This window comes from Manihot esculenta, unplaced genomic scaffold (genome assembly GCF_001659605.2).
Source record: "Manihot esculenta cultivar AM560-2 unplaced genomic scaffold, M.esculenta_v8 Scaffold64, whole genome shotgun sequence".
In the NCBI taxonomy this organism is placed as follows: Eukaryota; Viridiplantae; Streptophyta; class Magnoliopsida; order Malpighiales; family Euphorbiaceae; genus Manihot; species Manihot esculenta.
This window is the reverse complement of record NW_025215481.1, coordinates 810,677-819,502: the sequence shown is the minus strand read 5'-3', so window position 1 is coordinate 819,502 and position 8,826 is coordinate 810,677.

Below are 8,826 nucleotides of genomic sequence, written 5' to 3'. Positions count from 1 at the left end.
GGTAAAACTATGATTTTATGAAATGTTTTCATGTATTTCATGTTTTAAAGTAAGAAATTAAATGAGTTTTTGCATGAAAAGTCTTTGGAGGAAAACCCAGGTTCGGCCGCCGAAAGTCAAGTTCGGCCGCCGAACATGCATGCTTTCGGAGGGACTTTAGGCGCCCGAAAGTTTTGAGTAAGGGAAATGCAGGTTCGGCCGCCGAACTCCCAAGTTCGGCCGCCGAACCTTGCATGCATGCGAGGCACTTTCGGCCCCGAACGTGGCCTGGCCAGCCACCTATAAAAGGGGCACTTAGCCGAAATGGAGAGCTTTCTCCCATTTTCGACTTCAGCGAGCTTCCGACCTCCCTTTCCCAAATCTTGTGTTTTCCCCTTCAATCTCCCCATTTTCTTTGATTTTGAGGTTCCACAAAAGTTTTGAGTGTTTTTAAGCAAGTTTGGAGCTTGGAAGTCTTGGAGCTAAATCCCTCCATTTTCCGAGCTAGGGTCGTTCTTCCTCTAGATCTTCAAGAGGTAAGCTTCGATCTATGCTTCTTTTATGTTTTATGAAAGTTTTATGCAAGTTGATGGGGTAGAATGTATGTTTAGGTCATGTTATGTTTATGGTATAGTGTATGCTTTGATGAACAATGTATGTTGATGTTTGTGTGTTTGAAGTGTTGTAGATGGGGTATATATAGTTTTGAGGCCCCTAGGTGTGATGAATGATGTGTTGCATGTGTAGAAACAAGTTTATGCATGTTTTGAGGTATTTTGGAGGCTGTGGACACAAGGGAACCAAGTTTCTGCCCTTCGGCAGAAACTCAGGTTCGGCCGCCGAAGTGACTTTCGGCCGCCGAACCCCCTTGTGGAGGCAGTTTCGGCTGCCGAAGCCTGCCCCGAACTCAAGTTTCGTCTCTGTCTGGGAGGTTCGGCCGCCGAAAGTGCCGCCGAACCTGCATGACTTTCGGCTGCAGAGGGACTTTCGGCCGCCGAACCTGCCGCCGAAAGTGCCCTGTTTAGCCGTTTCTTGCATGATTTCATGGATGTTTTCAGGATGTTTTAGGGGTCTTTGGGAGTATTTTGGAGTCTTGTTCACGTATGTTTGGTGCCTCATTTGCGTCCACCTGTGTAGGTTCGGACCCGAGGAACCGAGACCCCGGTTGTGAGATAGTCGTTCAAGAGTTCGTTGTTAAAGCTTCAGTTACCAGGTGAGTGGAACAACCCCTTAAGCTTTAAAGTAAAGGAATATGAATGAATCATAAAGCATTGCCCATGCATCATTATGCTATGCAATATTAGGTTGTATGCATTAGAATTCACGAATATGTTGCATTGCATACTTTGTTGTTGATGTGGATGAATGTTGAATGATCCATTAGCCCTTGTATGTCATGATAGCCTATGTGAGTCCAGGTGTGCCTGCTACGGCTCTACGCCCCTGGCACTATGACTGATTATGGAAGTCCGGGTGTGCCTGCTACGGCTCTACGCCCCCGGCATGTATAAGTAAGAAGATAGGGGCTAAATGGTGACAAGTTCATCCTTGTTGTGAAATGTTTGTGTTATGGCGCATACATGAAAGCATGAATAAGAAAAGAAAGAAAAGTTAAATGATAATAATAATAATAATAATAAAATGAATAATAATATACTAAAAATGGAGGAATTAAAACAAATGTTTTTAGTTTCTGCTCACTGGGCTCTAGTAGCTCACCCCACTCCCTTTATCCCCAGAGTTGCAGGTACAGGATAGATCAAGAAGTCGGCTAGAGTGAAGTCAAGCCTTGTATGTTGTAATAGATAATAGTGGACATGAATATGATGTAATGAGTAATGTATAGTTATGATATGTAATGATAATGATGATTGAGGATTAGTATGTGCTTGACCCTATGTTTATGGTTATCCCTTGGTACATGATCTATAGAAATGTTTTTATGATGTATTTGATAGTCCAAGCTTATCGAATGATGAAATACCCCATTGGAGCATTTGATGAGGACTCCAGTGGTGGTTATGTTATTGATGTGCACATGTTCAGGTTAAGCTTGGAAAAAGAAAGAAAAAAAAAAAAAAAAAGTTTACAGCTTTATGTATGTTGATCATGTATGGGATATTACAGGTTACAGGAGGTATGTTTGGCTTGCTACGGGTCCCGGCGGCCTTAAGCCGATCTGGATCCTAGCGCCGGTAACGGGTCGGATTTCCGGGTCGTTACAGAGTGGTATCAGAGCCCTAGGTTCATATGGTCGGACCTAGAGTGTCGGGCTCATAGATGTTCTAGAAGGTCAAGCACACTAGGAAAATCATGTCCACTAGGATAGGATGTAGAGTCCTGTCTATATGATGATATGATATGCCATGAGGATATGCATGTGCATAAATGCTATGATGTGATGCTATGTATGTGATGAGGGTTCATGTGTTTCCACATGAACCATATGATGCTAATGATTGCTTATGCTATGTGTTGTTTTTCAGAGGATAGAATGAGAGGAACTCGTCGATCTGCACGATTGACTGGAGTGCCACCTCAGGACGAGGGCGCTGATGCCCGTCCTTCAGCTTTGCCTAGGGCAATGTCCAGTAGGTCCAACAGAGACAGAGTAGCTAGAGACCCTAGAAGGTCTTTGGATCTGGGTAGGAGCGGATCAGTAAGAGGAACAGTGCAGGGAGGAATGTCTGAGGATATGGAAGTAGATCAGAGGAGGGATGGCAATCTCGGTGTGAACATGCCGGAAGAGGGCATGGGAGAATCAGAAGGAGGCACTCAGGCCTCGAGTTATGTCCAGCCACATCACTACCCACCCTATTCACACCATCCAGGGTATTCGATGGGAGGTACATCGGATTACCCCAGTTTTAGCCATTATCCTCCACACATGCCATACCCACCTTACTACCCACCATACTCTCAGTACCCCATGTACCCACCTCCACCTCCCTATACCAGTACAGCAAACCCTACCCCAGGGGATGTTGCACCTCCACCACCACCAGTACCTACTGTCCCGGAAACACAAGTACCCAAACCTACCTCATCTGGAGGGAGCAAGGTCAAGATGACCGATTACATGAAGTTGGGTGCTCCTCAGTACAGAGCAGGTGATGACCCATTTGAGTATCTGAGCAGGGTCAAGACTATTACAGATGAGATAGGGGCTGATGACAGTAGAGCCATTCAGATGGCTGGGTTCACACTGGAGTGCAAGAAGGCACGTAGTTGGTTTAAGAACTATGTGAACCCGAGAGCGGACAGTATGTCCTGGGAGGAGTTCGCAAATGAGTTTGCAGGATGGGCTTTCCCTGAGAGCTCTAGAGAGCAGAAGATGATAGAATTCGAGCAGTTGAGGCAGACTGATCAGATGAGTGTGGAGGAGTACACAGACAGGTTCCTGGAGTTGCTGCCATATGCTGGGCTGAATTTGGACACAGATCAAAAGAAGTCAAGTAGATATATTATGAGGCTGCACTCCAGGTATTCCTCTTTGGTACAGTCAGCAGAGAGGGAGAGTTTCCATGCCATAGTGGATATGGCTAGGAGAATGGAGGCTAGTGCTATCGTTGAGGGGAAGGTAAAACAGTCAGTGGCACAGTCTTCTGGTTCCAAGACCCCAGGTGGGGAAAGGTTAGACTCTTCTTCTCTGAGTACAGCAGTTGCAGGCAGTAAGAAGTGGGACAGAGGCCACAGAAAATCTAAGAAGAATAAGTTCTGGAGCAAGATCAAGTCAGGTCTGGGTTTAGGCAGTGGCTCAAGCTCTGGCGCAGAGGTTACAGCATGTATGAGATGTGGGAGACCACACAAGGGAGTATGTCTGGCAGGGACAAACACATGTTTCAGGTGCGGACAGGCGGGTCATTTGGCTCGAGATTGTCCTAGAACAGCCTTTGCAGCACCGTCTCAGCAGACAGCCTCCGACAGTGTGGTGCAGCCAGTAGCTCCAGCCGCAACACAGGTCAGTGGCAGAGGCAGGGGGAGAGGGTCAGCCTCTTCATCAGCAGGATACAGAGGTGAAGGTCCATCAGCTCCGGCACGGATCTTCACTATGACTCAGCAGGAGGCCAGCACATCCAACACCGTGGTGGCAGGTAATCTCATCGTTGGTTGTTCTGATGTGTATGCCTTAATGGACCCGGGTGCATCTCATTCTTTTGTTGCTCCGAGAGTCGTGGAGAGGGTAGGATTGATGGTCTCTGAGTTAGAGTGTCCCCTATGGGTCAGTGGACCCAAGTGTGACCCGTCTGTGGCAGAGACAGTCTGCCAATGTAGTCCAGTTTTCATAGAGGGAAGATGCCTTTCCGCCGACCTCGTGGTTCTAGATTTGACAGATTTTGACGTCATTCTAGGGATGGATTGGTTATCGACCCATGGTGCTACCTTGGACTGTAGAGACAAGGTAGTCAGATTCAGAGATCAGGATGGGTCAGAGGTCGTCTTCAGAGGAGACAAGAGGGGTACACCTAGAGGTCTGATCTCAGCTCTTCAGGCTCGTAGGTTGCTCAGGAGGGGATGTCAAGGGTTTCTAGCTCATGTGAGAGAGTTAGATAGTCATGTCAGAGAGCCCGCCTCAGTGCCTGTGGTGAGTGAGTTCCTAGATGTTTTCCCAGACGAGCTGCCAGGGTTACCACCTGCTAGGGAGATAGAGTTCGAGATTGAGTTAATGCCTGGTACCAGACCGATCTCTATCCCTCCCTACAGGATGGCACCAGCTGAATTAAAAGAACTGAAAGAACAGTTGCAAGAGCTGGTAGATAAGGGTTTCATCCGACCGAGTACTTCACCTTGGGGTGCTCCGGTTTTGTTTGTGAGGAAGAAGGATGGATCCCTCAGACTTTGTATCGACTACAGACAGTTGAACAAGGTCACTACCAAGAACAAGTACCCTTTGCCGAGGATCGACGATCTATTTGACCAGCTATCGGGAGCAAGTTGTTTCTCCAAAATAGATCTGAGATCAGGGTACCATCAGTTGAGGATAAGGAATGAAGATATACCGAAGACAGCTTTCAGGACCAGGTATGGGCACTATGAGTTCCTTGTGATGCCGTTTGGGCTGACCAACGCCCCTGCAGCATTCATGGACCTCATGAACAGAGTATTCAGTCAGTATCTGGATCACTTCGTTATTGTCTTCATAGATGATATCTTAGTGTATTCCCGAAATGCAGAGGAGCATGCCCATCACCTGAGGACAGTTTTGCAGACCTTGAGAGAGCATGGCTTGTATGCCAAGTTCTCCAAGTGTGAGTTTTGGCTTAGGAGCATATCATTCTTGGGGCACATTGTGTCAGAACAGGGTATTGAGGTAGACCCCAAGAAGGTAGAGGCTGTAGCTAACTGGCCTAGACCCACCACAGTGACCGAGATCAAGAGTTTTCTGGGTTTAGCAGGTTACTACAGGAGGTTCGTTCAGGACTTCTCAAAGATTGCTGCTCCTATGACCAAATTGACAAAGAAGAATCAAAAGTTCATATGGACCGATCAGTGTGAGGAAAGCTTTGAGGAGCTTAAGAGGAGGTTGACTTCAGCACCGGTGTTAGCTCTGCCAAAAAGTGATGATGATTTCTCAGTATTTTGTGATGCGTCCCGTGTGGGACTGGGTTGTGTGCTAATGCAGAATGAGAGGGTGATCGCTTATGCTTCTAGGCAGCTGAAGAAGCATGAGCTGAATTACCCCACACATGACCTAGAGATGGCAGCAGTGATCTTTGCACTCAAGATGTGGAGGCATTACCTTTATGGGGTAAAGTGTGAGATCTTCACTGATCATAAGAGCCTGCAGTACATCTTGAGTCAGAGAGAACTGAACATGAGGCAGAGGAGATGGGTAGAGCTGTTGAGTGACTATGATTGCAAGATTCAGTACCATCCGGGTAAGGCGAATGTTGTGGCAGACGCCCTAAGCCGGAAATCACTCGGCAGTCTATCCCACATTTCAGCAGAGAGGAGGCCGGTGGTGAAGGAGTTCCACCGACTTATGAGTGAGGGATTACAGTTGGAGTTGTCTGGCACAGGTGCCTTAGTGGCTCAGATGAGAGTGACACCCGTGTTTCTAGAGCAGGTAGCTCAGAAACAGCATGAGGACCCAGAGTTGGTCAGGATAGCCAGAACGGTTCAGTCAGGCCAGAGTAATGAGTTCAAGTTTGATGATAAGGGGATCCTCCGCTACGGGAACAGATTATGTGTGCCAGATGACATTGGCCTAAAGGGAGATATTATGGGGGAAGCCCATAATACCAGGTATAGTGTTCACCCTGGAGCCACCAAGATGTATCAGGATCTGAAGAGAGTGTATTGGTGGCCAGCTATGAAGAAGGACGTGGCACTGTTCGTGTCAGCCTGCGATGTGTGTCAGAGGGTGAAACTAGAGCATCAGAAGCCGGCTGGAATGTTGAATCCACTACCGATTCCAGAGTGGAAATGGGAGAATATAGCTATGGACTCCATATGGGTGATTGTGGACAGACTCACCAAATCTGCTCATTTCATCCCTGTCAGGAGTGGTTACTCTGTGGACAAGTTGGCGCAGGTGTACGTAGATGAGATTGTCAGACTGCATGGGGTCCCGGTATCTATAGTGTCAGATAGAGGGCCCCAGTTCACCTCCAGGTTTTGGCGGAGTCTGCAGAACGCTATGGGTACCAGATTAGACTTCAGTACTGCCTTCCACCCACAGACAGACGGACAGTCAGAAAGGACCATCCAGACAATAGAGGATATGCTCAGAATGTGTGTGCTAGATTTTGGCGGTTCTTGGAGGCAGCATCTACCTTTGGTGGAGTTTGCCTACAATAACAGCTATCATGCTAGCATAGGGATGGCTCCATATGAAGCTTTGTATGGGAGGAAGTGCAGATCACCTATCTGTTGGGAGGAAGTAGGAGAGAGGACTCTTGCGGGTCCGGAGTTAGTAGAGCTTACCAGCAGGGTGGTACCCATAATCAGAGAGAGGATCAGGACTGCTGCTAGTCGGCAAAAGAGTTATGCAGATGTCCGCAGAAGACAGCTAGAGTTTCAGGAGGGGGATTTGGTTTTGCTCAAGGTGTCTCCTATGAAAGGAGTGGTTCGGTTCGGGAAGAAGGGTAAGTTAGCTCCACGGTACATCGGTCCTTTCGAGGTGCTTCAGAGGGTCGGTAATGTGTCGTACAAGCTAGACTTGCCTGCTTCGATGGAGAGAATCCATCCGGTTTTCCATGTTTCTCTGTTACGGAAGTACGTGTCAGATCCGAGCAAGGTTCTTAGTGAGCCTGATGTAGAGATCCAAGAGGATCTCACCTATGTAGAACAGCCAGTGCGGATCCTAGACACTCAGATCAGAAAGTTGAGGAACAAGGAAATTCCGATGGTGAAAGTCCTTTGGAACCACCACAATATTGAAGAATGCACCTGGGAGACACGGGAGTCTATGCTCCAGCAGTACCCCCATCTGTTTTGAGGTGAGTGTTAGTTGTTCTATGTGTTGCATGTATGATATATTGTATGCTATGTTGTATGTTATGAATGATGCCATGCTTTGTATGTTAGTTGAGGAACATTCGGGGACGAATGTTCTTAAGGGGGGGAGAATGTAATACCCGGCTAGACTCCGGTATCGGAATCCCTACCGTCCGGTGGGACCTCGGATGTCGGAAACCTCTAGAAGGGTAAAACTATGATTTTATGAAATGTTTTCATGTATTTCATGTTTTTAAGTAAGAAATTAAATGAGTTTTTTGCATGAAAAGTCTTTGGAGGAAAACCCAGGTTCGGCCGCCGAAAGTCAAGTTCGGCCGCCGAACATGCATGCTTTCGGAGGGACTTTAGGCGCCCGAAAGTTTTGAGTAAGGGAAATGCAGGTTCGGCCGCCGAACTCCAAGTTCGGCCGCCGAACCTTGCATGCATGCGGAGGCACTTTCGGCCCCCGAACGTGGCCTGGCCAGCCACCTATAAAAGGGGCACTTAGCCGAAATGGGAGAGCTTTCTCCCATTTTCGACTTCAGCGAGCTTCCGACCTCCCTTTCCCAAATCTTGTGTTTTTCCTTCAATCCCCACCATTTTCTTTGAGTTTTGAGGTTCCACAAAAGTTTTTGAGTGTTTTTAAGCAAGTTTGGAGCTTGGAAGTCTTGGAGCTAAATCCCTCCATTTTCCGAGCTAGGGTCGTTCTTCCTCTAGATCTTCAAGAGGTAAGCTTCGATCTATGCTTCTTTTATGTTTTATGAAAGTTTTATGCAAGTTGATGGGGTAGAATGTATGTTTAGGTCATGTGTATGTTTATGGGTATAGTGTATGCTTTGATGAACAATGTATGTTGATGTTTGTGTGTTTGAAGTGTTGTAGATGGGGTATATTATAGTTTGAGGCCCCTAGGTGTGATGAATGATGTGTTTGCATGTGTAGAAACAAGTTTATGCATGTTTTGAGGTATTTTGGAGGCTGTGGACACAAGGGAACCAAGTTTCTGCCCTTCGGCAGAAACTCAGGTTCGGCCGCCGAAGTGACTTTCGGCCGCCGAACCCCCTTGTGGAGGCAGTTTCGGCTGCCGAAGCCTGCCCCCGAAACTCAAGTTTCGTCTCTGTCTGGGAGGTTCGGCCGCCGAAAGTGCCGCCGAACCTGCATGACTTTCGGCTGCAGAGGGACTTTCGGCCGCCGAACCTGCCGCCGAAAGTGCCCTGTTTAGCCGTTTCTTGCATGATTTCATGGGATGTTTTCAGGATGTTTTAGGGGTCTTTGGGGAGTATTTTGGAGTCTTGTTCACGTATGTTTGGTGCCTCATTTGCGTCCACCTGTGTAGGTTCGGACCCGAGGAACCGAGACCCCCGGTTGTGAGATAGTCGTTCAAGAGTTCGTTGTTAAAGCTTCAGT